The sequence below is a fragment of the Phalangium opilio genome, unplaced genomic scaffold (assembly GCF_054372755.1).
Source record: "Phalangium opilio isolate 3A_F unplaced genomic scaffold, DU_Popi_V2 ptg001170l_1, whole genome shotgun sequence".
NCBI lineage: Eukaryota > Metazoa > Arthropoda > Arachnida > Opiliones > Phalangiidae > Phalangium > Phalangium opilio.
In genome coordinates this window covers 8,958,575-8,981,729 of record NW_028324255.1, presented here as the reverse complement: position 1 = coordinate 8,981,729, position 23,155 = coordinate 8,958,575, and the positions used below count along the sequence as shown (strand labels likewise).

Here is a 23,155-nt window from a genome sequence, read left to right as displayed (position 1 = left end):
GGGACTCGAACCCTGGACCGTTTACTTAAAAGCCTAACGCTCTACCGACTGAGCTATCCGGGCTGAAACGATATGAACTCCCGTATTAATTGGGATTAGAATTTAAATAATTTTACTGGAAATTAAGTTATCTGAAGTTTAAATTATTGATGATTCTTCAAAAACAGAGTCGCCCGAACAAGAACTCGAACCCTGGACCGTTAGGTTGAAGGCTTTACGCTCTACCGACTGAGCTATCCGGGCTGAAACGAAATGAACTCCCGTAATAATTAGGATTAGAATTTAAATTATTTTACTGGAAATTAAATGATCTGAAGTTTAAATTATTGATGATTCTTCAAAAACAGAGTCGCCCGAACAGGGACGCGAACCCTGGACCGTTAGGTTGAAGGCTTAACGCTCTACCGACTGAGCGATCCGGGCTGAAACGGCATGAACTCCCGTAATAATTGGGATTAGAATTTAAATAATTTTACTGGAAATTAAGTGATCTGAAGTTTAAATTACTGATGATTCTTTAAAAAAAGAGTCGCCCAAACAGGGACTCGAACCCTTAACCGTTAGGTTAAAAGCCTAACGCTCTACCGACTGAGCTATCCGTGCTCAAGCGAGGTGAATTCCCGTAAAAATTGGAATTAGAATTTACATAAATTTATTGAAAGTGAAATGATCTGAAGTTCAAATGTTTATGAATGTTCAAAAAACGAATCGCCCGAACAGGGACTCGAACCCTGGACCGTTAGCTTAAAAGCCTAACGCTCTACCGACTGAGCTATCCGGGCTGAAACGATATGAACTCCCGTAATAATTGGGATTAGAATTTAAATAATTTTACTGGAAATTAAGTGATCTAAAGTTTAAAATATTGATGATTCTTTAAAAACAGAGTCGCCCAAACAGGGACTCGAACCCTTAACCCTTAGGTTAAAAGCCTAACGCTCTACCGACTGAGCTATCCGCGCTCAAGCGAGGTGAACTCCCGTAATAATTGGAATTAGAATTTACATAAATTTATTGAAAGTGAAACGATCTGAAGTTTAAATTATTGATGATTCTTCAAAAACAGAGTCGCCCGAACAGGGACTCGAACCCTTAACCGTTAGGTTAAAAGCCTAACGCTCTACCGACTGAGCTATCCGGGCTCAAGCGAGGTGAACTCCCGTAAAAATTGGAATTAGAATTTACATAAATTTATTGAAAATGAAATGATCTGAAGTTCAAATGTTTATGAATGTTCAAAAAACGAATCGCCCGAACAGCGACTCGAACCCTGGACCGTTTACTTAAAAGCCTAACGCTCTACCGACTGAGCTATCCGCGCTCAAGCGAGGTGAACTCCCGTAATAATTGGAATTAGAATTTACATAAATTTATTGAAAGTGAAACGATCTGAAGTTTAAATTATTGACTATTCTTCAAAAACAGAGTCGCCCGAACAGGGACTGGAACCCTGGACCGTTAGGTTGAAGGCTTAACGCTCTACAGACTGAGCTATTCGGGCTTAAACGAAATGAACTCCCGTAATAATTAGGATTAGAATTTAAATTATTTTTTTGGAAATTAAATGATCTGAAGTTTAAATTATTGATGATTCTTCAAAAACAGAGTCGCCCGAACAGGGGCGCGAACCCTGGACCGTTAGGTTGAAGGCTTAACGCTCTACCGACTGAGTGATCCGAGCTGAAACGACATGAACTCCCGTAATAATTGGGATTAGAATTTAAATAATTTTACTGGAAATTAAGTGATCTGAAGTTTAAATTATTGATGATTCTTTAAAAACAGAGTCGCCCAAACAGGGACTCGAACCCTTAACCGTTAGGTTAAAAGCCTAACGCTCTACCGACTGAGCTATCCGGGCTCAAGCGAGGTGAACTCCCGTAAAAATTGGAATTAGAATTTACATAAATTTATTGAAAGGTAAACGATCTGAAGTTTAAATTATTGATGATTCTTTAAAAACAGAATCGTCCGATCAGGGACTCGAACATTGGGCCGTTAGGTTAAAAGCCTAACGCTCTACCGACTAAGCTATCCGGGCTCAAGCGAGGTGAACTCCCGTAATAATTGGGATTAGAATTTTCATAATTTTACTCCAAGAGAAATGATATGAAGTTCAAATTTTTATGAATGTTCAAAAAGTGAATCGCCCGAACAGGTACTCGAACCCTGGACCGTTAGCTTAAAAGCCTAACGCTCTACCGACTGAGCTATCCGGGCTGAAACGATATGAACTCCCGTAATAATTGGGATTAGAATTTAAATAATTTTACTGGAAATTAAGTGATCTGAAGTTTAAATTATTGATGACCCTTTAAAAACAGAGTCGCCCAAACAGGGACTCGAACCCTTAACCGTTAGGTTAAAAGCCTAACGCTCTACCGACTGAGCTATCCGGGCTCAAGCAAGGTGAACTCCCGTAAAAATTGGAATTAGAATTTACATAAATTTATTGAAAGTGAAATGATCTGAAGTTCAAATGTTTATGAATGTTCAAAAAACGAATCGCCCGAACAGGGACTCGAACCCTGGACCGTTTACTTAAAAGCCTAACGCTCTACCGACTGAGCTATCCGGGCTGAAACGATATGAACTCCCGTAATAATTGGGATTTGAATTTAAATAATTTTACTGGAAATTAAGTGATCTGAAGTTTAAATTATTGATGATTCTTCAAAAAGAGAGTCGCCCGAACAAGGACTCGAACCCTGGACCGTTAGGTTGAAGGCTTTACGCTCTACCGACTGAGCTATCCGGGCTGAAACGAAATGAACTCCCGTAATAATTAGGATTAGAATTTAAATTATTTTACTGGAAATTAAATGATCTGAAGTTTAAATTATTGATGATTCTTCAAAAACAGAGTCGCCCGAACAGGGACGCGAACCCTGGACCGTTACGTTGAAGGCTTAACGCTCTACCGACTGAGCGATCCGGGCTGAAACGACATGAACTCCCGTAATAATTGGGATTAGAATTTAAATAATTTTACTGGAAATAAAGTGATCTGAAGTTTAAATTATTGATGATTCTTTAAAAACAGAGTCGCCCAAACAGTGACTCGAACCCTTAACCGTTAGGTTAAAAGCCTAACGCTCTACCGACTGAGCTATCCGGGCTCAAGCGAGGTGAACTCCCGTAATAATTGGGATTAGAATTTAAATAATTTTCCTGGAAATTAAGTGATCTAAAGTTTAAAATATTGATGATTATTTAAAAACAGAGTCGCCCAAACAGGGACTCGAACCCTTAACCGTTAGGTTAAAAGCCTAACGCTCTACCGACTGAGCTATCCGCGCTAAAGCGAGGTGAACTCCCGTAATAATTGGAATTAGAATTTACATAAATTTATTGAAAGTGAAACGATCTGAAGTTTAAATTATTGATGATTCTTCAAAAACAGAGTCGCCCGAACAGGGACTCGAACCCTGGACCGTTAGGTTGAAGGCTTAACGCTCTACCGACTGAGCGATCCGGGCTGAAACGACATGAACTCCCGTAATAATTGGGATTAGAATTTAAATAATTTTACTGGAAATTAAGTGATCTGAAGTTTAAATTATTGATGATTCTTTAAAAACAGAGTCGCCCAAACAGGGACTCGAATCCTTAACCGTTAGGTTAAAAGCCTAACGCTCTACCGACTGAGCTATCCGGGCTCAAGCGAGGTGAACTCCCGTAATAATTGGAATTAGAATTTACATAAATTTATTGAAAGTGAAACGATCTGAAGTTTAAATTATTGACGATTCTTCAAAAACAGAGTCGCCCGAACAGGGACTCGAACCCTGGACCGTTAGGTTGAAGGCTTAACGCTCTACCGACTGAGCTATCCGGGCTGAAACGAAATGAACTCCCGTAATAATTAGGATTAGAATTTAAATTATTTTACTGGAAATTAAATGATCTGAAGTTTAAATTATTGATGATTCTTCAAAAACAGAGTCGCCCGAACAGGGACGCGAACCCTGGACCGTTAGGTTGAAGGCTTAACGCTCTACCTACTGAGCGATCCGGGCTGAAACGGCATGAACTCCCGTAATAATTGGGATTAGAATTTAAATAATTTTACTGGAAATTAAGTGATCTGAAGTTTAAATTACTGATGATTCTTTAAAAACAGAGTCGCCCAAACAGGGACTCGAACCCTTAACCGTTAGGTTAAAAGCCTAACGCTCTACCGACTGAGCTATCCGGGCTCAAGCGAGGTGAATTCCCGTAAAAATTGGAATTAGAATTTACATAAATTTATTGAAAGTGAAATGATCTGAAGTTCAAATGTTTATGAATGTTCAAAAAACGAATCGCCCGAACAGGGACTCGAACCCTGGACCGTTAGCTTAAAAGCCTAACGCTCTACCGACTGAGCTATCCGGGCTGAAACGATATGAACTCTCGTAATAATTGGGATTAGAATTTAAATAATTTTACTGGAAATTAAGTGATCTAAAGTTTAAAATATTGATGATTCTTTAAAAACAGAGTCGCCCAAACAGGGACTCGAACCCTTAACCCTTAGGTTAAAAGCCTAACGCTCTACCGACTGAGCTATCCGCGCTCAAGCGAGGTGAACTCCCGTAATAATTGGAATTAGAATTTACATAAATTTATTGAAAGTGAAACGATCTGAAGTTTAAATTATTGATGATTCTTCAAAAACAGAGTCGCCCGAACAGGGACTCGAACCCTTAACCGTTAGGTTAAAAGCCTAACGCTCTACCGACTGAGCTATCCGGGCTCAAGCGAGGTGAACTCCCGTAAAAATTGGAATTAGAATTTACATAAATTTATTGAAAGTGAAATGATCTGAAGTTCAAATGTTTATGAATGTTCAAAAAACGAATCGCCCGAACAGGGACTCGAACCCTGGACCGTTTACTTAAAAGCCTAACGCTCTACCGACTGAGCTATCCGCGCTCAAGCGAGGTGAACTCCCGTAATAATTGGAATTAGAATTTACATAAATTTATTGAAAGTGAAACGATCTGAAGTTTAAATTATTGACGATTCTTCAAAAACAGAGTCGCCCGAACAGGGACTCGAACATTGGGCCGTTAGGTTAAAAGCCTAACGCTCTACCGACTGAGCGATCCGGGCTGAAACGACATGAACTCCCGTAATAATTGGGATTAGAATTTAAATAATTTTACTGGAAATAAAGTGATCTGAAGTTTAAATTATTGATGATTCTTTAAAAACAGAGTCGCCCAAACAGGGACTCGAACCCTTAACCGTTAGGTTAAAAGCCTAACGCTCTACCGACTGAGCTATCCGGGCTCAAGCGAGGTGAACTCCCGTAATAATTGGGATTAGAATTTAAATAATTTTCCTGGAAATTAAGTGATCTAAAGTTTAAAATATTGATGATTATTTAAAAACAGAGTCGCCCAAACAGGGACTCGAACCCTTAACCGTTAGGTTAAAAGCCTAACGCTCTACCGACTGAGCTATCCGCGCTCAAGCGAGGTGAACTCCCGTAATAATTGGAATTAGAATTTACATAAATTTATTGAAAGTGAAACGATCTGAAGTTTAAATTATTGACGATTCTTCAAAAACAGAGTCGCAAGAACAGGGACTCGAACCCTGGACCGTTAGGTTGAAGGCTTAACGCTCTACCGACTGAGCTATCCGGGCTGAAACGAAATGAACTCCCGTAATAATTAGGATTAGAATTTAAATTATTTTACTGGAAATTAAATGATCTGAAGTTTAAATTATTGATGATTCTTCAAAAACAGAGTCGCCCGAACAGGGACGCGAACCCTGGACCGTTAGGTTGAAGGCTTAACGCTCTACCGACTGAGCGATCCGGGCTGAAACGATATGAACTCCCGTAATAATTGGGATTAGAATTTAAATAATTTTACTGGAAATTAAGTGATCTGAAGTTTAAATTACTGATGATTCTTTAAAAACAGAGTCGCCCAAACATGGACTGGAACCCTTAACCGTTAGGTTAAAAGCCTAACGCTCTACCGACTGAGCTATCCGGGCTCAAGCGAGGTGAATTCCCGTAAAAATTGGAATTAGAATTTACATAAATTTATTGAAAGTGAAATGATCTGAAGTTCAAATGTTTATGAATGTTCAAAAAACGAATCGCCCGAACAGGGACTCGAACCCTGGACCGTTAGCTTAAAAGCCTAACGCTCTACCGACTGAGATATCCGGGCTGAAACGATATGAACTCCCGTAATAATTGGGATTAGAATTTAAATAATTTTACTGGAAATTAAGTGATCTAAAGTTTAAAATATTGATGATTCTTTAAAAACAGAGTCGCCCAAACAGGGACTCGAACTCTGAACCGTTAGGTTAAAAGCCTAACGCTCTACCGACTGAGCTATCCGCGCTCAAGCGAGGTGAACTCCCGTAATAATTGGAATTAGAATTTACATAAATTTATTGAAAGTGAAACGATCTGAAGTTTAAATTATTGACGATTCTTCAAAAACAGAGTCGCCCGAACAGGGACTCGAACCCTTAACCGTTAGGTTAAAAGCCTAACGCTCTACCGACTGAGCTATCCGCGCTCAAGCGAGGTGAACTCCCGTAATAATTGGAATTAGAATTTACATAAATTTATTGAAAGTGAAACGATCTGAAGTTTAAATTATTGACGATTCTTCAAAAACAGAGTCGCCCGAACAGGGACTCGAACCCTGGACCGTTAGGTTGAAGGCTTAACGCTCTACCGACTGAGCTATCCGGGCTGAAACGAAATGAACTCCCGTAATAATTAGGATTAGAATTTAAATTATTTTACTGGAAATTAAATGATCTGAAGTTTAAATTATTGATGATTCTTCAAAAACAGAGTCGCCCGAACAGGGACGCGAACCCTGGACCGTTAGGTTGAAGGCTTAACGCTCTACCGACTGAGCGATCCGGGCTGAAACGACATGAACTCCCGTAATAATTGGGATTAGAATTTAAATAATTTTACTGGAAATTAAGTGATCTGAAGTTTAAATTACTGATGATTCTTTAAAAACAGAGTCGCCCAAACAGGGACTGGAACCCTTAACCGTTAGGTTAAAAGCCTAACGCTCTACCGACTGAGCTATCCGGGCTCAAGCGAGGTGAATTCCCGTAAAAATTGGAATTAGAATTTACATAAATTTATTGAAAGTGAAATGATCTGAAGTTCAAATGTTTATGAATGTTCAAAAAACGAATCGCCCGAACAGGGACTCGAACCCTGGACCGTTTACTTAAAAGCCTAACGCTCTACCGACTGAGCTATCCGCGCTCAAGCGAGGTGAACTCCCGTAATAATTGGAATTAGAATTTACATAAATTTATTGAAAGTGAAACGATCTGAAGTTTAAATTATTGACGATTCTTCAAAAACAGAGTCGCCCGAACAGGGACTCGAACATTGGGCCGTTAGGTTAAAAGCCTAACGCTCTACCGACTGAGCGATCCGGGCTGAAACGACATGAACTCCCGTAATAATTGGGATTAGAATTTAAATAATTTTACTGGAAATTAAGTGATCTGAAGTTTAAATTACTGATGATTCTTTAAAAACAGAGTCGCCCAAACAGGGACTGGAACCCTTAACCGTTAGGTTAAAAGCCTAACGCTCTACCGACTGAGCTATCCGGGCGCAAGCGAGGTGAATTCCCGTAAAAATTGGAATTAGAATTTACATAAATTTATTGAAAGTGAAATGATCTGAAGTTCAAATGTTTATGAATGTTCAAAAAACGAATCGCCCGAACAGGGACTCGAACCCTGGACCGTTAGCTTAAAAGCCTAACGCTCTACCGACTGAGATATCCGGGCTGAAACGATATGAACTCCCGTAATAATTGGGATTAGAATTTAAATAATTTTACTGGAAATTAAGTGATCTAAAGTTTAAAATATTGATGATTCTTTAAAAACAGAGTCGCCCAAACAGGGACTCGAACTCTTAACCGTTAGGTTAAAAGCCTAACGCTCTACCGACTGAGCTATCCGCGCTCAAGCGAGGTGAACTCCCGTAATAATTGGAATTAGAATTTACATAAATTTATTGAAAGTGAAACGATCTGAAGTTTAAATTATTGACGATTCTTCAAAAACAGAGTCGCCCGAACAGGGACTCGAACCCTTAACCGTTAGGTTAAAAGCCTAACGCTCTACCGACTGAGCTATCCGCGCTCAAGCGAGGTGAACTCCCGTAATAATTGGAATTAGAATTTACATAAATTTATTGAAAGTGAAACGATCTGAAGTTTAAATTATTGATGATTCTTCAAAAACAGAGTCGCCCGATCAAAGACTCGAACCCTGGACCGTTAGGTTGAAGGCTTAACGCTCTACCGACTGAGCGATCCGGGCTGAAACGACATGAACTCCCGTAATAATTGGGATTAGAATTTAAATAATTTTACTGGAAATTAAGTGATCTGAAGTTTAAATTATTGATGATTCTTTAAAAACAGAGTCGCCCAAACAGGGACTCGAACCCTTAACCGTTAGGTTAAAAGCCTAACGCTCTACCGACTGAGCTATCCGGGCTCAAGCGTGGTGAACTCCCGTAATAATTGGGATTAGAATTTAAATAATTTTAGTGGAAATTAAGTGATCTAAAGTTTAAAATATTGATGATTCTTTAAAAACAGAGTCGCCCAAACAGGGACTCGAACCCTTAACCGTTAGGTTAAAAGCCTAACGCTCTACCGACTGAGCTATCCGCGCTCAAGCGAGGTGAACTCCCGTAATAATTGGAATTAGAATTTACATAAATTTATTGAAAGTGAAACGATCTGAAGTTTAAATTATTGACGATTCTTCAAAAACAGAGTCGCCCGAACAGGGACTCGAACCCTGGACCGTTAGGTTGAAGGCTTAACGCTCTACCGACTGAGCTATCCGGGCTGAAACGAAATGAACTCCCGTAATAATTAGGATTAGAATTTAAATTATTTTACTGGAAATTAAATGATCTGAAGTTTAAATTATTGATGATTCTTCAAAAACAGAGTCGCCCGAACAGGGACGCGAACCCTGGACCGTTAGGTTGAAGGCTTAACGCTCTACCGACTGAGCGATCCGGGCTGAAACGACATGAACTCCCGTAATAATTGGGATTAGAATTTAAATAATTTTACTGGAAATTAAGTGATCTGAAGTTTAAATTACTGATGATTCTTTAAAAACAGAGTCGCCCAAACAGGGACTGGAACCCTTAACTGTTAGGTTAAAAGCCTAACGCTCTACCGACTGAGCTATCCGGGCTCAAGCGAGGTGAATTCCCGTAAAAATTGGAATTAGAATTTACATAAATTTATTGAAAGTGAAATGATCTGAAGTTCAAATGTTTATGAATGTTCAAAAAACGAATCGCCCGAACAGGGACTCGAACCCTGGACCGTTTACTTAAAAGCCTAACGCTCTACCGACTGAGCTATCCGCGCTCAAGCGAGGTGAACTCCCGTAATAATTGGAATTAGAATTTACATAAATTTATTGAAAGTGAAACGATCTGAAGTTTAAATTATTGACGATTCTTCAAAAACAGAGTCGCCCGAACAGGGACTCGAACATTGGGCCGTTAGGTTAAAAGCCTAACGCTCTACCGACTGAGCGATCCGGGCTGAAACGACATGAACTCCCGTAATAATTGGGATTAGAATTTAAATAATTTTACTGGAAATAAAGTGATCTGAAGTTTAAATTATTGATGATTCTTTAAAAACAGAGTCGCCCAAACAGGGACTCGAACCCTTAACCGTTAGGTTAAAAGCCTAACGCTCTACCGACTGAGCTATCCGGGCTCAAGCGAGGTGAACTCCCGTAATAATTGGGATTAGAATTTAAATAATTTTCCTGGAAATTAAGTGATCTAAAGTTTAAAATATTGATGATTATTTAAAAACAGAGTCGCCCAAACAGGGACTCGAACCCTTAACCGTTAGGTTAAAAGCCTAACGCTCTACCGACTGAGCTATCCGCGCTCAAGCGAGGTGAACTCCCGTAATAATTGGAATTAGAATTTACATAAATTTCTTGAAAGTGAAACGATCTGAAGTTTAAATTATTGATGATTCTTCAAAAACAGAGTCGCCCGATCAGGGACTCGAACCCTGGACCGTTAGGTTGAAGGCTTAACGCTCTACCAACTGAGCGATCCGGGCTGAAACGACATGAACTCCCGTAATAATTGGGATTAGAATTTAAATAATTTTACTGGAAATTAAGTGATCTAAAGTTTAAAATATTGATGATTCTTTAAAAACAGAGTCGCCCAAACAGGGACTCGAACCCTTAACCGTTAGGTTAAAAGCCTAACGCTCTACCGACTGAGCTATCCGGGCTCAAGCGTGGTGAACTCCCGTAATAATTGGGATTAGAATTTAAATAATTTTAGTGGAAATTAAGTGATCTGAAGTTTAAATTATTGACGATTCTTCAAAAACAGAGTCGCCCGAACAGGGACTCGAACCCTGGACCGTTAGGTTGAAGGCTTAACGCTCTACCGACTGAGCTATCCGGGCTGAAACGAAATGAACTCCCGTAATAATTAGGATTAGAATTTAAATTATTTTACTGGAAATTAAATGATCTGAAGTTTAAATTATTGATGATTCTTCAAAAACAGAGTCGCCCGAACAGGGACGCGAACCCTGGACCGTTAGGTTGAAGGCTTAACGCTCTACCGACTGAGCGATCCGGGCTGAAACGACATGAACTCCCGTAATAATTGGGATTAGAATTTAAATAATTTTACTGGAAATTAAGTGATCTGAAGTTTAAATTACTGATGATTCTTTAAAAACAGAGTCGCCCAAACAGGGACTGGAACCCTTAACCGTTAGGTTAAAAGCCTAACGCTCTACCGACTGAGCTATCCGGGCTCAAGCGAGGTGAATTCCCGTAAAAATTGGAATTAGAATTTACATAAATTTATTGAAAGTGAAATGATCTGAAGTTCAAATGTTTATGAATGTTCAAAAAACGAATCGCCCGAACAGGGACTCGAACCCTGGACCGTTAGCTTAAAAGCCTAACGCTCTACCGACTGAGCTATCCGGGCTGAAACGATATGAACTCCCGTAATAATTGGGATTAGAATTTAAATAATTTTACTGGAAATTAAGTGATCTAAAGTTTAAAATATTGATGATTCTTTAAAAACAGAGTCGCCCAAACAGGGACTCGAACCCTTAACCCTTAGGTTAAAAGCCTAACGCTCTACCGACTGAGCTATCCGCGCTCAAGCGAGGTGAACTCCCGTAATAATTGGAATTAGAATTTACATAAATTTATTGAAAGTGAAACGATCTGAAGTTTAAATTATTGATGATTCTTCAAAAACAGAGTCGCCCGAACAGGGACTCGAACCCTGGACCGTTAGGTTGAAGGCTTAACGCTCTACCGACTGCGCTATCCGGGCTGAAACGAAATGAACTCCCGTAATAATTAGGATTAGAATTTAAATTATTTTACTGGAAATTAAATGATCTGAGGTTTAAATTATTGATGATTCTTCAAAAACAGAGTCGCCCGAACAGGGACGCGAACCCTGGACCGTTACGTTGAAGGCTTAACGCTCTACCGACTGAGCGATCCGGGCTGAAACGACAAGAACTCCCGTAATAATTGGGATTAGAATTTAAATAAATTTACTGGAAATTAAGTGATCTGAAGTTTAAATTATTGATAATTCTTTAAAAAGAGAGTCGCCCAAACAGGGACTCGAACCCTTAACCGTTAGGTTAAAAGCCTAACGCTCTACCGACTGAGCTATCCGGGCTCAAGCGAGTTGAACTCCCGTAAAAATTGGAATTAGAATTTACATAAATTTATTGAAAGTGAAATGATCTGAAGTTCAAATGTTTATGAATGTTCAAAAAACGAATCGCCCGAACAGGGACTAGAACCCTGGACCGTTTACTTAAAAGCCTAACGCTCTACCGACTGAGCTATCCGGGCTGAAACGATATGAACTCCCGTAATAATTGGGATTAGAATTTAAATAATTTTACTGGAAATTAAGTGATCTGAAGTTTAAATTATTGATGATTCTTCAAAAACAGAGTCGCCCGAACAGGGACTCGAACCCTGGACCGTTAGGTTGAAGGCTTAACGCTCTACCGACTGAGCTATCCGGGCTGAAACGAAATGAACTCCCGTAATAATTAGGATTAGAATTTAAATTATTTTACTGGAAATTAAATGATCTGAAGTTTAAATTATTGATGATTCTTCAAAAACAGAGTCGCCCGAACAGGGACGCGAACCCTGGACCGTTAGGTTGAAGGCTTAACGCTCTACCGACTGAGCGATCCGGGCTGAAACGACATGAACTCCCGTAATAATTGGGATTAGAATTTAAATAATTTTACTGGAAATTAAGTGATCTGAAGTTTAAATTACTGATGATTCTTTAAAAACAGAGTCGCCCAAACAGGGACTGGAACCCTTAACCGTTAGGTTAAAAGCCTAACGCTCTACCGACTGAGCTATCCGGGCTCAAGCGAGGTGAATTCCCGTAAAAATTTTAATTAGAATTTACATAAATTTATTGAAAGTGAAATGATCTGAAGTTCAAATGTTTATGAATGTTCAAAAAACGAATCGCCCGAACAGGGACTCGAACCCTGGACCGTTAGCTTAAAAGCCTAACGCTCTACCGACTGAGCTATCCGGGCTGAAACGATATGAACTCCCGTAATAATTGGGATTAGAATTTAAATAATTTTACTGGAAATTAAGTGATCTAAAGTTTAAAATATTGATGATTCTTTAAAAACAGAGTCGCCCAAACAGGGACTCGAACCCTTAACCCTTAGGTTAAAAGCCTAACGCTCTACCGACTGAGCTATCCGCGCTCAAGCGAGGTGAACTCCCGTAATAATTGGAATTAGAATTTACATAAATTTATTGAAAGTGAAACGATCTGAAGTTTAAATTATTGATGATTCTTCAAAAACAGAGTCGCCCGAACAGGGACTCGAACCCTGGACCGTTAGGTTGAAGGCTTAACGCTCTACCGACTGCGCTATCCGGGCTGAAACGAAATGAACTCCCGTAATAATTAGGATTAGAATTTAAATTATTTTACTGGAAATTAAATGATCTGAGGTTTAAATTATTGATGATTCTTCAAAAACAGAGTCGCCCGAACAGGGACGCGAACCCTGGACCGTTACGTTGAAGGCTTAACGCTCTACCGACTGAGCGATCCGGGCTGAAACGACAAGAACTCCCGTAATAATTGGGATTAGAATTTAAATAAATTTACTGGAAATTAAGTGATCTGAAGTTTAAATTATTGATAATTCTTTAAAAAGAGAGTCGCCCAAACAGGGACTCGAACCCTTAACCGTTAGGTTAAAAGCCTAACGCTCTACCGACTGAGCTATCCGGGCTCAAGCGAGTTGAACTCCCGTAAAAATTGGAATTAGAATTTACATAAATTTATTGAAAGTGAAATGATCTGAAGTTCAAATGTTTATGAATGTTCAAAAAACGAATCGCCCGAACAGGGACTAGAACCCTGGACCGTTTACTTAAAAGCCTAACGCTCTACCGACTGAGCTATCCGGGCTGAAACGATATGAACTCCCGTAATAATTGGGATTAGAATTTAAATAATTTTACTGGAAATTAAGTGATCTGAAGTTTAAATTATTGATGATTCTTCAAAAACAGAGTCGCCCGAACAGGGACTCGAACCCTGGACCGTTAGGTTGAAGGCTTAACGCTCTACCGACTGAGCTATCCGGGCTGAAACGAAATGAACTCCCGTAATAATTAGGATTAGAATTTAAATTATTTTACTGGAAATTAAATGATCTGAAGTTTAAATTATTGATGATTCTTCAAAAACAGAGTCGCCCGAACAGGGACGCGAACCCTGGACCGTTAGGTTGAAGGCTTAACGCTCTACCGACTGAGCGATCCGGGCTGAAACGACATGAACTCCCGTAATAATTGGGATTAGAATTTAAATAATTTTACTGGAAATTAAGTGATCTGAAGTTTAAATTACTGATGATTCTTTAAAAACAGAGTCGCCCAAACAGGGACTGGAACCCTTAACCGTTAGGTTAAAAGCCTAACGCTCTACTTACTGAGCTATCCGGGCTCAAGCGAGGTGAATTCCCGTAAAAATTGGAATTAGAATTTACATAAATTTATTGAAAGTGAAATGATCTGAAGTTCAAATGTTTATGAATGTTCAAAAAACGAATCGCCCGAACAGGGACTCGAACCCTGGACCGTTAGCTTAAAAGCCTAACGCTCTACCGACTGAGCTATCCGGGCTGAAACGATATGAACTCCCGTAATAATTGGGATTAGAATTTAAATAATTTTACTGGAAATTAAGTGATCTAAAGTTTAAAATATTGATGATTCTTTAAAAACAGAGTCGCCCAAACAGGGACTCGAACCCTTAACCCTTAGGTTAAAAGCCTAACGCTCTACCGACTGAGCTATCCGCGCTCAAGCGAGGTGAACTCCCGTAATAATTGGAATTAGAATTTACATAAATTTATTGAAAGTGAAACGATCTGAAGTTTAAATTATTGATGATTCTTCAAAAACAGAGTCGCCCGAACAGGGACTCGAACCCTGGACCGTTAGGTTGAAGGCTTAACGCTCTACCGACTGCGCTATCCGGGCTGAAACGAAATGAACTCCCGTAATAATTAGGATTAGAATTTAAATTATTTTACTGGAAATTAAATGATCTGAGGTTTAAATTATTGATGATTCTTCAAAAACAGAGTCGCCCGAACAGGGACGCGAACCCTGGACCGTTACGTTGAAGGCTTAACGCTCTACCGACTGAGCGATCCGGGCTGAAACGACATGAACTCCCGTAATAATTGGGATTAGAATTTAAATAAATTTACTGGAAATTAAGTGATCTGAAGTTTAAATTATTGATAATTCTTTAAAAAGAGAGTCGCCCAAACAGGGACTCGAACCCTTAACCGTTAGGTTAAAAGCCTAACGCTCTACCGACTGAGCTATCCGGGCTCAAGCGAGTTGAACTCCCGTAAAAATTGGAATTAGAATTTACATAAATTTATTGAAAGTGAAATGATCTGAAGTTCAAATGTTTATGAATGTTCAAAAAACGAATCGCCCGAACAGGGACTAGAACCCTGGACCGTTTACTTAAAAGCCTAACGCTCTACCGACTGAGCTATCCGGGCTGAAACTATATGAACTCCCGTAATAATTGGGATTAGAATTTAAATAATTTTACTGGAAATTAAGTGATCTGAAGTTTAAATTATTGATGATTCTTCAAAAACAGAGTCGCCCGAACAGGGACTCGAACCCTGGACCGTTAGGTTGAAGGCTTAACGCTCTACCGACTGAGCTATCCGGGCTGAAACGAAATGAACTCCCGTAATAATTAGGATTAGAATTTAAATTATTTTACTGGAAATTAAATGATCTGAAGTTTAAATTATTGATGATTCTTCAAAAACAGAGTCGCCCGAACAGGGAAGCGAACCCTGGACCGTTACGTTGAAGGCTTAACGCTCTACCGACTGAGCGATCTGGGCTGAAACGACATGAACTCCCGTAATAATTGGGATGAGAATTAAAACAGTTTTACTGGAAATTAAGTGATCTGAAGTTTAAGTTATTGATGATTCTTTAAAAACAGAGTCGCCCAAACAGGGACTCGAACCCTTAACCGTTAGGTTAAAAGCCTAACGCTCTACCGACTGAGCTATCCGGGCTCAAGCGAAGTGAACTCCCGTAAAAATTGGAATTAGAATTTACATAAATTTATTGAAAGTGAAATGATCTGAAGTTTAAATGTTTATGAATGTTCAAAAAACGAATCGCCCGAACAGGGACTAGAACTCTGGACCGTTAGGTTACAAGCCTAACGCTCTACCGACTGAGCTATCCGGGCTCAAGCGAGGTGAACTCCCGTAATAATTGGAATTAGAATTTACATAATTTTACTCCAAGAGAAATGATATGAAGTTCAAATTTTTATGAATGTTCAAAAAGTGAATCGCCCGAACAGGTACTCGAACCCTGGACCGTTAGGTTAAAAGCCTAACACTCTACCGACTGAGCTATCCGGCCTGAAACGAAATGAACTCCCGTAATAATTGGGATTAGAATTTAAATAATTTTACTGGAAATTAAGTGATCTGAAGTTTAAATTATTGACGATTCTTCAAAAACAGAGTCGCCCGAACAGGGACTGGAACCCTGGACCGTTAGGTTGAAGGCTTAACGCTCTACCGACTGAGCTATCCGGGCTGAAACGAAATGAACTCCCGTAATAATTAGGATTAGAATTTAAATTATTTTTACTGGAAATTAAATGATCTGAAGTTTAAATTATTGATGATTCTTCAAAAACAGAGTCGCCCGAACAGGGGCGCGAACCCTGGACCGTTAGGTTGAAGGCTTAACGCTCTACCAACTGAGCTATCCGGGCTCAAGCGAGGTGAACTCCCGTAAAAATTGGAATTAGAACTAACATAAATTTATTGAAAGTGAAACGATCTGAAGTTTAAATTATTGATGATTCTTTAAAAACAGAATCGTCCGATCAGGGACTCGAACCCTGGGCCGTTAGGTTAAAAGCCTAACGCTCTACCGACTGAGCTATCCGGGCTCAAGCGAGGTGAACTCCCTTAATAATTGGGATTAGAATTTTCATAATTTTACTCTAAGAGAAATGATATGCAGTTCAAATTTTTATGAATGTTCAAAAATTGAATCGCCCGAACAGGTACTCGAACCCTAGGTTAAAAGCCTAACACTCTACCGACTGAGATATCCGGCCTGAAACGAAATGAACTACCGTAATAATTGGGATTAGAATTTCAATAATTTTACTGCAAATTAAATGATCTGAATTTTAAATTATTGATGATTCTTTAAAAACAAAGTCGACCGAACAGGGACTCGAACCTTGGACCGTTAGGTTAAAAGTCTAACGCTCTACCGACTGAGCTATCCGGGCTCAATCGAGGTGAACTCCCGTAATAATTGGAATTAGAATTTACATAAATTTATTGAAAGTGAAATGATCTGAAGTTTAAATTATTGATGATTCTTCAAAACAGAGTCGCCCGAACAGGGACTCGAACCCTGGACCGTTAGGTTTAAGCCTAACGCTCTTCCGACTGAGCTATCCGGGTTCAAGCGAGGTGAACTCCCGTAATAATTGGGATTAGAATTTTCATAATTTTACTCCAAGAGAAATGATATGAAGTTCAAATTTTTATGAATGTTCAGAAAGTGAATCGCCCGAACAGGTACTCGAACCCTGGACCGTTAGGTTAAAAGCCTAACACTCTACGGACTGAGCTATCCGGCCTGAAACGAAATGAACTCCCGTAATAATTGGGATTAGAATTTAAATAATTTTACTGGAAATTAAGTGATCTGAAGTTTAAATTATTGATGACTCTTTAAAAACAGAGTCGCCCAAACAGGGACTCGAACCCTTAACCGTTAGGTTAAAAGCCTAACGCTCTACCGACTGAGCTATCCGGGCTCAAGCGAGGTGAACTCCCGTAAAAATTGGAATTAGAATTTACATAAATTTATTGAAAGTGAAATGATCTGAAGTTCAAATGTTTATGAATGTTCAAAAAACGAATCGCCCGAACAGGGACTCGAACCCTGGACCGTTTACTTAAAAGCCTAACGCTCTACCGACTGAGCTATCCGGGCTGAAACGATATGAACTCCCGTAATAATTGGGATTAGAATTTAAATAATTTTACTGGAAATTAAGTGATCTGAAGTTTAAATTATTGATGATTCTTCAAAAACAGAGTCGCCCGAACAAGGACTCGAACCCTGGACCGTTAGGTTGAAGGCTTTACGCTCTACCGACTGAGCTATCCGGGCTGAAACGAAATGAACTCCCGTAATAATTAGGATTAGAATTTAAATTATTTTACTGGAAATTAAATGATCTGAAGTTTAAATTATTGATGATTCTTCAAAAACAGAGTCGCCCGAACAGGGACGCGAACCCTGGACCGTTAGGTTGAAGGCTTAACGCTCTACCGACTGAGCGATCCGGGCTGAAACGGCATGAACTCCCGTAATAATTGGGATTAGAATTTAAATAATTTTACTGGAAATTAAGTGATCTGAAGTTTAAATTACTGATGATTCTTTAAAAACAGAGTCCCCCAAACAGGGACTCGAACCCTTAACCGTTAGGTTAAAAGCCTAACGCTCTACCGACTGAGCTATCCGGGCTCAAGCGAGGTGAACTCCCGTAAAAATTGGAATTAGAATTTACATACATTTATTGAAAGTGAAACGATCTGAAGTTTAAATTATTGATGATTCTTTAAAAACAGAATCGTCCGATCAGGGACTCGAACCCTGGGCCATTAGGTTAAAAGCCTAACGCTCTACCGACTGAGCTATCCGGCCTGAAACGAAATGAACTCCCGTAATAATTGGGATTAGAATTTAAATAATTTTACTGGAAATTAAGTGATCTGAAGTTTAAATTATTGATGATTCTTTAAAAACAGAGTCGCCCAAACAGGGACTCGAACCCTTAACCGTTAGGTTAAAAACCTAACGCTCTACCGACTGAGCTATCCGGGCTCAAGCGAGGTGAACTCCCGTAAAAATTGGAATTAGAATTAACATAAATTTATTGAAAGTGAAACGATCTGAAGTTTAAATTATTGATGATTCTTTAAAAACAGAATCGTCCGATCAGGGACTCGAACCCTGGGCCGTTAGGTTAAAAGCCTAACGCTCTACCGACTGAGCTATCCGGGCTCAAGCGAGGTGAACTCCCTTAATAATTGGGATTAGAATTTTCATAATTTTACTCTAAGAGAAATGATATGCAGTTCAAATTTTTATGAATGTTCAAAAATTGAATCGCCCGAACAGGTACTCGAACCCTGGACCGTTAGGTTAAAAGCCTAACACTCTACCGACTGAGATATCCGGCCTGAAACGAAATGAACTACCGTAATAATTGGGATTAGAATTTCAATAATTTTACTGCAAATTAAATGATCTGAAGTTTAAATTATTGATGATTCTTTAAAAACGGAATCGTCCGATCAGGGACTCGAACCCTGGGCCATTAGGTTAAAAGCCTAACGCTCTACCGACTGAGCTATCCGGGCTCAAGCGAAGTGAACTCCCGTAATTATTGGGATTAGAATTTTCATAATTTTACTCCAAGAGAAATGATATGAAGTTCAAATTTTTATGAATGTTCAAAAAGTGAATCGCCCGAACAGGTACTCGAACCCTGGACCGTTAGGTTAAAAGCCTAACACTCTACCGACTGAGCTATCCGGCCTGAAACGAAATGAACTCCCGTAATAATTGGGATTAGAATTTAAATAATTTTAATGGAAATTAAGTGATCTGAAGTTTAAATTATTGATGATTCTTTAAAAACAGAGTCGCCCAAACAGGGACTCGAACCCTTAACCGTTAGGTTAAAAACCTAACGCTCTACCGACTGAGCTATCCGGGCTCAAGCGAGGTGAACTCCCGTAAAAATTGGAATTAGAATTAACATAAATTTATTGAAAGTGAAACGATCTGAAGTTTAAATTATTGATGATTCTTTAAAAACAGAATCGTCCGATCAGGGACTCGAACCCTGGGCCGTTAGGTTAAAAGCCTAACGCTCTACCGACTGAGCTATCCGGGCTCAAGCGAGGTGAACTCCCTTAATAATTGGGATTAGAATTTTCATAATTTTACTCTAAGAGAAATGATATGCAGTTCAAATTTTTATGAATGTTCAAAAAGTGAATCGCCCGAACAGGTACTCGAACCCTGGACCGTTAGGTTAAAAGCCTAACACTCTACCGACTGAGATATCCGGCCTGAAACGAAATGAACTACCGTAATAATTGGGATTAGAATTTCAATAATTTTACTGCAAATTAAATGATCTGAATTTTAAATTATTGATGATTCTTTAAAAACAAAGTCGACCGAACAGGGACTCGAACCTTGGAATGTTAGGTTAAAAGTCTAACGCTCTACCGACTGAGCTATCCGGGCTCAATCGAGGTGAACTCCCGTAATAATTGGAATTAGAATTTACATAAATTTATTGAAAGTTAAATGATCTGAAGTTTAAATTATTGATGATTCTTCAAAACAGAGTCGCCCGAACAGGGACTCGAACCCTGGACCGTTAGGTTTAAGCCTAACGCTCTTCCGACTGAGCTATCCGGGTTCAAGCGAGGTGAACTCCTGTAATAATTGGGATTAGAATTTTCATAATTTTACTCCAAGAGAAATGATATGAAGTTCAAATTTTTATGAATGTTCAAAAAGTGAATCGCCCGAACAGGTACTCGAACCCTGGACCGTTAGGTTAAAAGCCTAACACTCTACCGACTGAGCTATCCGGGCTCAAGCGAGGTGAACCCAGTAATAATTGGGATTAGAATTTTCATAATTTTACTCCAAGAGAAATGATATGAAGTTCAAATTTTTATGAATGTTCAAAAAGTGAATCGCCCGAACAGGTACTCGAACCCTGGACCGTTAGGTTAAAAGCCTAACACTCTACCGACTGAGCTATCCGGCCTGAAACGAAATGAACTCCCGTAATAATTGGGATTAGAATTTAAATAATTTTACTGGAAATTAAGTGATCTGAAGTTTAAATTATTGATGATTCTTTAAAAACAAAGTCGACCGAACAGGGACTCGAACCTTGGAATGTTAGGTTAAAAGTCTAACGCTCTACCGACTGAGCTATCCGGGCTCAATCGAGGTGAACTCCCGTAATAATTGGAATTAGAATTTACATAAATTTATTGAAAGTTAAATGATCTGAAGTTTAAATTATTGATGATTCTTCAAAACAGAGTCGCCCGAACAGGGACTCGAACCCTGGACCGTTAGGTTTAAGCCTAACGCTCTTCCGACTGAGCTATCCGGGTTCAAGCGAGGTGAACTCCTGTAATAATTGGGATTAGAATTTTCATAATTTTACTCCAAGAGAAATGATATGAAGTTCAAATTTTTATGAATGTTCAAAAAGTGAATCGCCCGAACAGGTACTCGAACCCTGGACCGTTAGGTTAAAAGCCTAACACTCTACCGACTGAGCTATCCGGGCTCAAGCGAGGTGAACCCAGTAATAATTGGGATTAGAATTTTCATAATTTTACTCCAAGAGAAATGATATGAAGTTCAAATTTTTATGAATGTTCAAAAAGTGAATCGCCCGAACAGGTACTCGAACCCTGGACCGTTAGGTTAAAAGCCTAACACTCTACCGACTGAGCTATCCGGCCTGAAACGAAATGAACTCCCGTAATAATTGGGATTAGAATTTAAATAATTTTACTGGAAATTAAGTGATCTGAAGTTTAAATTATTGATGACTGTTTAAAAACAGAGTCGCCCAAACAGGGACTCGAACCCTTAACCGTTAGGTTAAAAACCTAACGCTCTACCGACTGAGCTATCCGGGCTCAAGCGAGGTGAACTCCCGTAAAAATTGGAATTAGAATTAACATAAATTTATTGAAAGTGAAACGATCTGAAGTTTAAATTATTGATGATTCTTTAAAAACAGAATCGTCCGATCAGGGACTCGAACCCTGGGCCGTTAGGTTAAAAGCCTAACGCTCTACCGACTGAGCTATCCGGGCTCAAGCGAGGTGAACTCCCTTAATAATTGGGATTAGAATTTTCATAATTTTACTCTAAGAGAAATGATATGCAGTTCAAATTTTTATGAATGTTCAAAAAGTGAATCGCCCGAACAGGTACTCGAACCCTGGACCGTTAGGTTAAAAGCCTAACACTCTACCGACTGAGCTATCCGGCCTGAAACGAAATGAACTCCCGTAATAATTGGGATTAGAATTTAAATAATTTTACTGGAAATTAAGTGATCTGAAGTTTAAATTATTGATGATTCTTTAAAAACAGAGTCGCCCAAACAGGGACTCGAACCCTTAACCGTTAGGTTAAAAACCTAACGCTCTACCGACTGAGCTATCCGGGCTCAAGCGAGGTGAACTCCCGTAAAAATTGGAATTAGAATTAACATAAATTTATTGAAAGTGAAACGATCTGAAGTTTAAATTATTGATGATTCTTTAAAAACAGAATAGTCCGATCAGGGACTCGAACCCTGGGCCGTTAGGTTAAAAGCCTAACGCTCTACCGACTGAGCTATCCGGGCTCAAGCGAGGTGAACTCCCTTAATAATTGGGATTAGAATTTTCATAATTTTACTCTAAGAGAAATGATATGCAGTTCAAATTTTTATGAATGTTCAAAAATTGAATCGCCCGAACAGGTACTCGAACCCTGGACCGTTAGGTTAAAAGCCTAACACTCTACCGACTGAGATATCCGGCCTGAAACGAAATGAACTACCGTAATAATTGGGATTAGAATTTCAATAATTTTACTGCAAATTAAATGATCTGAATTTTAAATTATTGATGATTCTTTAAAAACAAAGTCGACCGAACAGGGACTCGAACCTTGGAATGTTAGGTTAAAAGTCTAACGCTCTACCGACTGAGCTATCCGGGCTCAATCGAGGTGAACTCCCGTAATAATTGGAATTAGAATTTACATAAATTTATTGAAAGTTAAATGATCTGAAGTTTAAATTATTGATGATTCTTCAAAACAGAGTCGCCCGAACAGGGACTCGAACCCTGGACCGTTAGGTTTAAGCCTAACGCTCTTCCGACTGAGCTATCCGGGTTCAAGCGAGGTGAACTCCTGTAATAATTGGGATTAGAATTTTCATAATTTTACTCCAAGAGAAATGATATGAAGTTCAAATTTTTATGAATGTTCAAAAAGTGAATCGCCCGAACAGGTACTCGAACCCTGGACCGTTAGGTTAAAAGCCTAACACTCTACCGACTGAGCTATCCGGGCTCAAGCGAGGTGAACCCAGTAATAATTGGGATTAGAATTTTCATAATTTTACTCCAAGAGAAATGATATGAAGTTCAAATTTTTATGAATGTTCAAAAAGTGAATCGCCCGAACAGGTACTCGAACCCTGGACCGTTAGGTTAAAAGCCTAACACTCTACCGACTGAGCTATCCGGCCTGAAACGAAATGAACTCCCGTAATAATTGGGATTAGAATTTAAATAATTTTACTGGAAATTAAGTGATCTGAAGTTTAAATTATTGATGACTGTTTAAAAAC

At 39.1% G+C, this 23,155-nt stretch overlaps 47 non-coding genes across 47 annotated transcripts; all 47 read right to left on the bottom strand.

Annotated features, from left to right (window-relative positions):
• Positions 1-709: 709 nt before the first annotated feature.
• On the bottom strand, positions 710-782 carry TRNAK-UUU (transfer RNA lysine (anticodon UUU)). Its single transcript has one exon. It is a non-coding gene; the product is annotated as a tRNA-Lys (tRNA).
• A 287-nt stretch (positions 783-1,069) lies between these two features.
• On the bottom strand, positions 1,070-1,142 carry TRNAK-UUU (transfer RNA lysine (anticodon UUU)). The gene has a single exon. It is a non-coding gene; the product is annotated as a tRNA-Lys (tRNA).
• Positions 1,143-1,788: 646 nt separating this feature from the next.
• On the bottom strand, positions 1,789-1,861 carry TRNAK-UUU (transfer RNA lysine (anticodon UUU)). Its single transcript has one exon. It is a non-coding gene; the product is annotated as a tRNA-Lys (tRNA).
• Positions 1,862-2,327: 466 nt separating this feature from the next.
• On the bottom strand, positions 2,328-2,400 carry TRNAK-UUU (transfer RNA lysine (anticodon UUU)). Its single transcript has one exon. It is a non-coding gene; the product is annotated as a tRNA-Lys (tRNA).
• Positions 2,401-3,406: 1,006 nt separating this feature from the next.
• Positions 3,407-3,479, bottom strand: TRNAE-UUC (transfer RNA glutamic acid (anticodon UUC)). Its single transcript has one exon. It is a non-coding gene; the product is annotated as a tRNA-Glu (tRNA).
• Positions 3,480-3,766: 287 nt separating this feature from the next.
• Positions 3,767-3,839, bottom strand: TRNAE-UUC (transfer RNA glutamic acid (anticodon UUC)). Its single transcript has one exon. It is a non-coding gene; the product is annotated as a tRNA-Glu (tRNA).
• A 287-nt stretch (positions 3,840-4,126) lies between these two features.
• Positions 4,127-4,199, bottom strand: TRNAK-UUU (transfer RNA lysine (anticodon UUU)). Its single transcript has one exon. It is a non-coding gene; the product is annotated as a tRNA-Lys (tRNA).
• Positions 4,200-4,305: 106 nt separating this feature from the next.
• TRNAK-UUU (transfer RNA lysine (anticodon UUU)) lies at positions 4,306-4,378 on the bottom strand. The gene has a single exon. It is a non-coding gene; the product is annotated as a tRNA-Lys (tRNA).
• A 287-nt stretch (positions 4,379-4,665) lies between these two features.
• Positions 4,666-4,738, bottom strand: TRNAK-UUU (transfer RNA lysine (anticodon UUU)). The gene has a single exon. It is a non-coding gene; the product is annotated as a tRNA-Lys (tRNA).
• Positions 4,739-5,204: 466 nt separating this feature from the next.
• Positions 5,205-5,277, bottom strand: TRNAK-UUU (transfer RNA lysine (anticodon UUU)). Its single transcript has one exon. It is a non-coding gene; the product is annotated as a tRNA-Lys (tRNA).
• A 1,366-nt stretch (positions 5,278-6,643) lies between these two features.
• Positions 6,644-6,716, bottom strand: TRNAE-UUC (transfer RNA glutamic acid (anticodon UUC)). Its single transcript has one exon. It is a non-coding gene; the product is annotated as a tRNA-Glu (tRNA).
• Positions 6,717-8,441: 1,725 nt separating this feature from the next.
• On the bottom strand, positions 8,442-8,514 carry TRNAK-UUU (transfer RNA lysine (anticodon UUU)). Its single transcript has one exon. It is a non-coding gene; the product is annotated as a tRNA-Lys (tRNA).
• Positions 8,515-8,801: 287 nt separating this feature from the next.
• On the bottom strand, positions 8,802-8,874 carry TRNAE-UUC (transfer RNA glutamic acid (anticodon UUC)). The gene has a single exon. It is a non-coding gene; the product is annotated as a tRNA-Glu (tRNA).
• An 826-nt stretch (positions 8,875-9,700) lies between these two features.
• Positions 9,701-9,773, bottom strand: TRNAK-UUU (transfer RNA lysine (anticodon UUU)). Its single transcript has one exon. It is a non-coding gene; the product is annotated as a tRNA-Lys (tRNA).
• A 467-nt stretch (positions 9,774-10,240) lies between these two features.
• TRNAK-UUU (transfer RNA lysine (anticodon UUU)) lies at positions 10,241-10,313 on the bottom strand. Its single transcript has one exon. It is a non-coding gene; the product is annotated as a tRNA-Lys (tRNA).
• A 107-nt stretch (positions 10,314-10,420) lies between these two features.
• On the bottom strand, positions 10,421-10,493 carry TRNAE-UUC (transfer RNA glutamic acid (anticodon UUC)). The gene has a single exon. It is a non-coding gene; the product is annotated as a tRNA-Glu (tRNA).
• Positions 10,494-10,959: 466 nt separating this feature from the next.
• Positions 10,960-11,032, bottom strand: TRNAK-UUU (transfer RNA lysine (anticodon UUU)). Its single transcript has one exon. It is a non-coding gene; the product is annotated as a tRNA-Lys (tRNA).
• A 287-nt stretch (positions 11,033-11,319) lies between these two features.
• Positions 11,320-11,392, bottom strand: TRNAE-UUC (transfer RNA glutamic acid (anticodon UUC)). Its single transcript has one exon. It is a non-coding gene; the product is annotated as a tRNA-Glu (tRNA).
• A 287-nt stretch (positions 11,393-11,679) lies between these two features.
• TRNAK-UUU (transfer RNA lysine (anticodon UUU)) lies at positions 11,680-11,752 on the bottom strand. The gene has a single exon. It is a non-coding gene; the product is annotated as a tRNA-Lys (tRNA).
• A 286-nt stretch (positions 11,753-12,038) lies between these two features.
• On the bottom strand, positions 12,039-12,111 carry TRNAE-UUC (transfer RNA glutamic acid (anticodon UUC)). The gene has a single exon. It is a non-coding gene; the product is annotated as a tRNA-Glu (tRNA).
• Positions 12,112-12,577: 466 nt separating this feature from the next.
• Positions 12,578-12,650, bottom strand: TRNAK-UUU (transfer RNA lysine (anticodon UUU)). The gene has a single exon. It is a non-coding gene; the product is annotated as a tRNA-Lys (tRNA).
• A 287-nt stretch (positions 12,651-12,937) lies between these two features.
• On the bottom strand, positions 12,938-13,010 carry TRNAE-UUC (transfer RNA glutamic acid (anticodon UUC)). The gene has a single exon. It is a non-coding gene; the product is annotated as a tRNA-Glu (tRNA).
• Positions 13,011-13,297: 287 nt separating this feature from the next.
• TRNAK-UUU (transfer RNA lysine (anticodon UUU)) lies at positions 13,298-13,370 on the bottom strand. Its single transcript has one exon. It is a non-coding gene; the product is annotated as a tRNA-Lys (tRNA).
• Positions 13,371-13,656: 286 nt separating this feature from the next.
• TRNAE-UUC (transfer RNA glutamic acid (anticodon UUC)) lies at positions 13,657-13,729 on the bottom strand. The gene has a single exon. It is a non-coding gene; the product is annotated as a tRNA-Glu (tRNA).
• Positions 13,730-14,195: 466 nt separating this feature from the next.
• Positions 14,196-14,268, bottom strand: TRNAK-UUU (transfer RNA lysine (anticodon UUU)). The gene has a single exon. It is a non-coding gene; the product is annotated as a tRNA-Lys (tRNA).
• Positions 14,269-14,555: 287 nt separating this feature from the next.
• TRNAE-UUC (transfer RNA glutamic acid (anticodon UUC)) lies at positions 14,556-14,628 on the bottom strand. Its single transcript has one exon. It is a non-coding gene; the product is annotated as a tRNA-Glu (tRNA).
• A 287-nt stretch (positions 14,629-14,915) lies between these two features.
• On the bottom strand, positions 14,916-14,988 carry TRNAK-UUU (transfer RNA lysine (anticodon UUU)). The gene has a single exon. It is a non-coding gene; the product is annotated as a tRNA-Lys (tRNA).
• A 286-nt stretch (positions 14,989-15,274) lies between these two features.
• TRNAE-UUC (transfer RNA glutamic acid (anticodon UUC)) lies at positions 15,275-15,347 on the bottom strand. Its single transcript has one exon. It is a non-coding gene; the product is annotated as a tRNA-Glu (tRNA).
• Positions 15,348-15,634: 287 nt separating this feature from the next.
• Positions 15,635-15,707, bottom strand: TRNAK-UUU (transfer RNA lysine (anticodon UUU)). Its single transcript has one exon. It is a non-coding gene; the product is annotated as a tRNA-Lys (tRNA).
• Positions 15,708-15,813: 106 nt separating this feature from the next.
• Positions 15,814-15,886, bottom strand: TRNAT-UGU (transfer RNA threonine (anticodon UGU)). Its single transcript has one exon. It is a non-coding gene; the product is annotated as a tRNA-Thr (tRNA).
• A 286-nt stretch (positions 15,887-16,172) lies between these two features.
• Positions 16,173-16,245, bottom strand: TRNAE-UUC (transfer RNA glutamic acid (anticodon UUC)). The gene has a single exon. It is a non-coding gene; the product is annotated as a tRNA-Glu (tRNA).
• Positions 16,246-16,353: 108 nt separating this feature from the next.
• On the bottom strand, positions 16,354-16,426 carry TRNAE-UUC (transfer RNA glutamic acid (anticodon UUC)). Its single transcript has one exon. It is a non-coding gene; the product is annotated as a tRNA-Glu (tRNA).
• A 107-nt stretch (positions 16,427-16,533) lies between these two features.
• Positions 16,534-16,606, bottom strand: TRNAK-UUU (transfer RNA lysine (anticodon UUU)). The gene has a single exon. It is a non-coding gene; the product is annotated as a tRNA-Lys (tRNA).
• Positions 16,607-17,421: 815 nt separating this feature from the next.
• TRNAK-UUU (transfer RNA lysine (anticodon UUU)) lies at positions 17,422-17,494 on the bottom strand. Its single transcript has one exon. It is a non-coding gene; the product is annotated as a tRNA-Lys (tRNA).
• An 826-nt stretch (positions 17,495-18,320) lies between these two features.
• TRNAK-UUU (transfer RNA lysine (anticodon UUU)) lies at positions 18,321-18,393 on the bottom strand. Its single transcript has one exon. It is a non-coding gene; the product is annotated as a tRNA-Lys (tRNA).
• A 107-nt stretch (positions 18,394-18,500) lies between these two features.
• TRNAK-UUU (transfer RNA lysine (anticodon UUU)) lies at positions 18,501-18,573 on the bottom strand. Its single transcript has one exon. It is a non-coding gene; the product is annotated as a tRNA-Lys (tRNA).
• Positions 18,574-18,680: 107 nt separating this feature from the next.
• TRNAK-UUU (transfer RNA lysine (anticodon UUU)) lies at positions 18,681-18,753 on the bottom strand. Its single transcript has one exon. It is a non-coding gene; the product is annotated as a tRNA-Lys (tRNA).
• Positions 18,754-19,039: 286 nt separating this feature from the next.
• TRNAK-UUU (transfer RNA lysine (anticodon UUU)) lies at positions 19,040-19,112 on the bottom strand. The gene has a single exon. It is a non-coding gene; the product is annotated as a tRNA-Lys (tRNA).
• A 286-nt stretch (positions 19,113-19,398) lies between these two features.
• On the bottom strand, positions 19,399-19,471 carry TRNAK-UUU (transfer RNA lysine (anticodon UUU)). The gene has a single exon. It is a non-coding gene; the product is annotated as a tRNA-Lys (tRNA).
• Positions 19,472-19,578: 107 nt separating this feature from the next.
• Positions 19,579-19,651, bottom strand: TRNAK-UUU (transfer RNA lysine (anticodon UUU)). Its single transcript has one exon. It is a non-coding gene; the product is annotated as a tRNA-Lys (tRNA).
• A 643-nt stretch (positions 19,652-20,294) lies between these two features.
• TRNAK-UUU (transfer RNA lysine (anticodon UUU)) lies at positions 20,295-20,367 on the bottom strand. The gene has a single exon. It is a non-coding gene; the product is annotated as a tRNA-Lys (tRNA).
• Positions 20,368-21,009: 642 nt separating this feature from the next.
• Positions 21,010-21,082, bottom strand: TRNAK-UUU (transfer RNA lysine (anticodon UUU)). The gene has a single exon. It is a non-coding gene; the product is annotated as a tRNA-Lys (tRNA).
• Positions 21,083-21,367: 285 nt separating this feature from the next.
• TRNAK-UUU (transfer RNA lysine (anticodon UUU)) lies at positions 21,368-21,440 on the bottom strand. The gene has a single exon. It is a non-coding gene; the product is annotated as a tRNA-Lys (tRNA).
• Positions 21,441-21,547: 107 nt separating this feature from the next.
• TRNAK-UUU (transfer RNA lysine (anticodon UUU)) lies at positions 21,548-21,620 on the bottom strand. Its single transcript has one exon. It is a non-coding gene; the product is annotated as a tRNA-Lys (tRNA).
• A 286-nt stretch (positions 21,621-21,906) lies between these two features.
• Positions 21,907-21,979, bottom strand: TRNAK-UUU (transfer RNA lysine (anticodon UUU)). Its single transcript has one exon. It is a non-coding gene; the product is annotated as a tRNA-Lys (tRNA).
• A 107-nt stretch (positions 21,980-22,086) lies between these two features.
• Positions 22,087-22,159, bottom strand: TRNAK-UUU (transfer RNA lysine (anticodon UUU)). The gene has a single exon. It is a non-coding gene; the product is annotated as a tRNA-Lys (tRNA).
• Positions 22,160-22,802: 643 nt separating this feature from the next.
• TRNAK-UUU (transfer RNA lysine (anticodon UUU)) lies at positions 22,803-22,875 on the bottom strand. Its single transcript has one exon. It is a non-coding gene; the product is annotated as a tRNA-Lys (tRNA).
• Between the last annotated feature and the right edge of the window lie 280 nt (positions 22,876-23,155).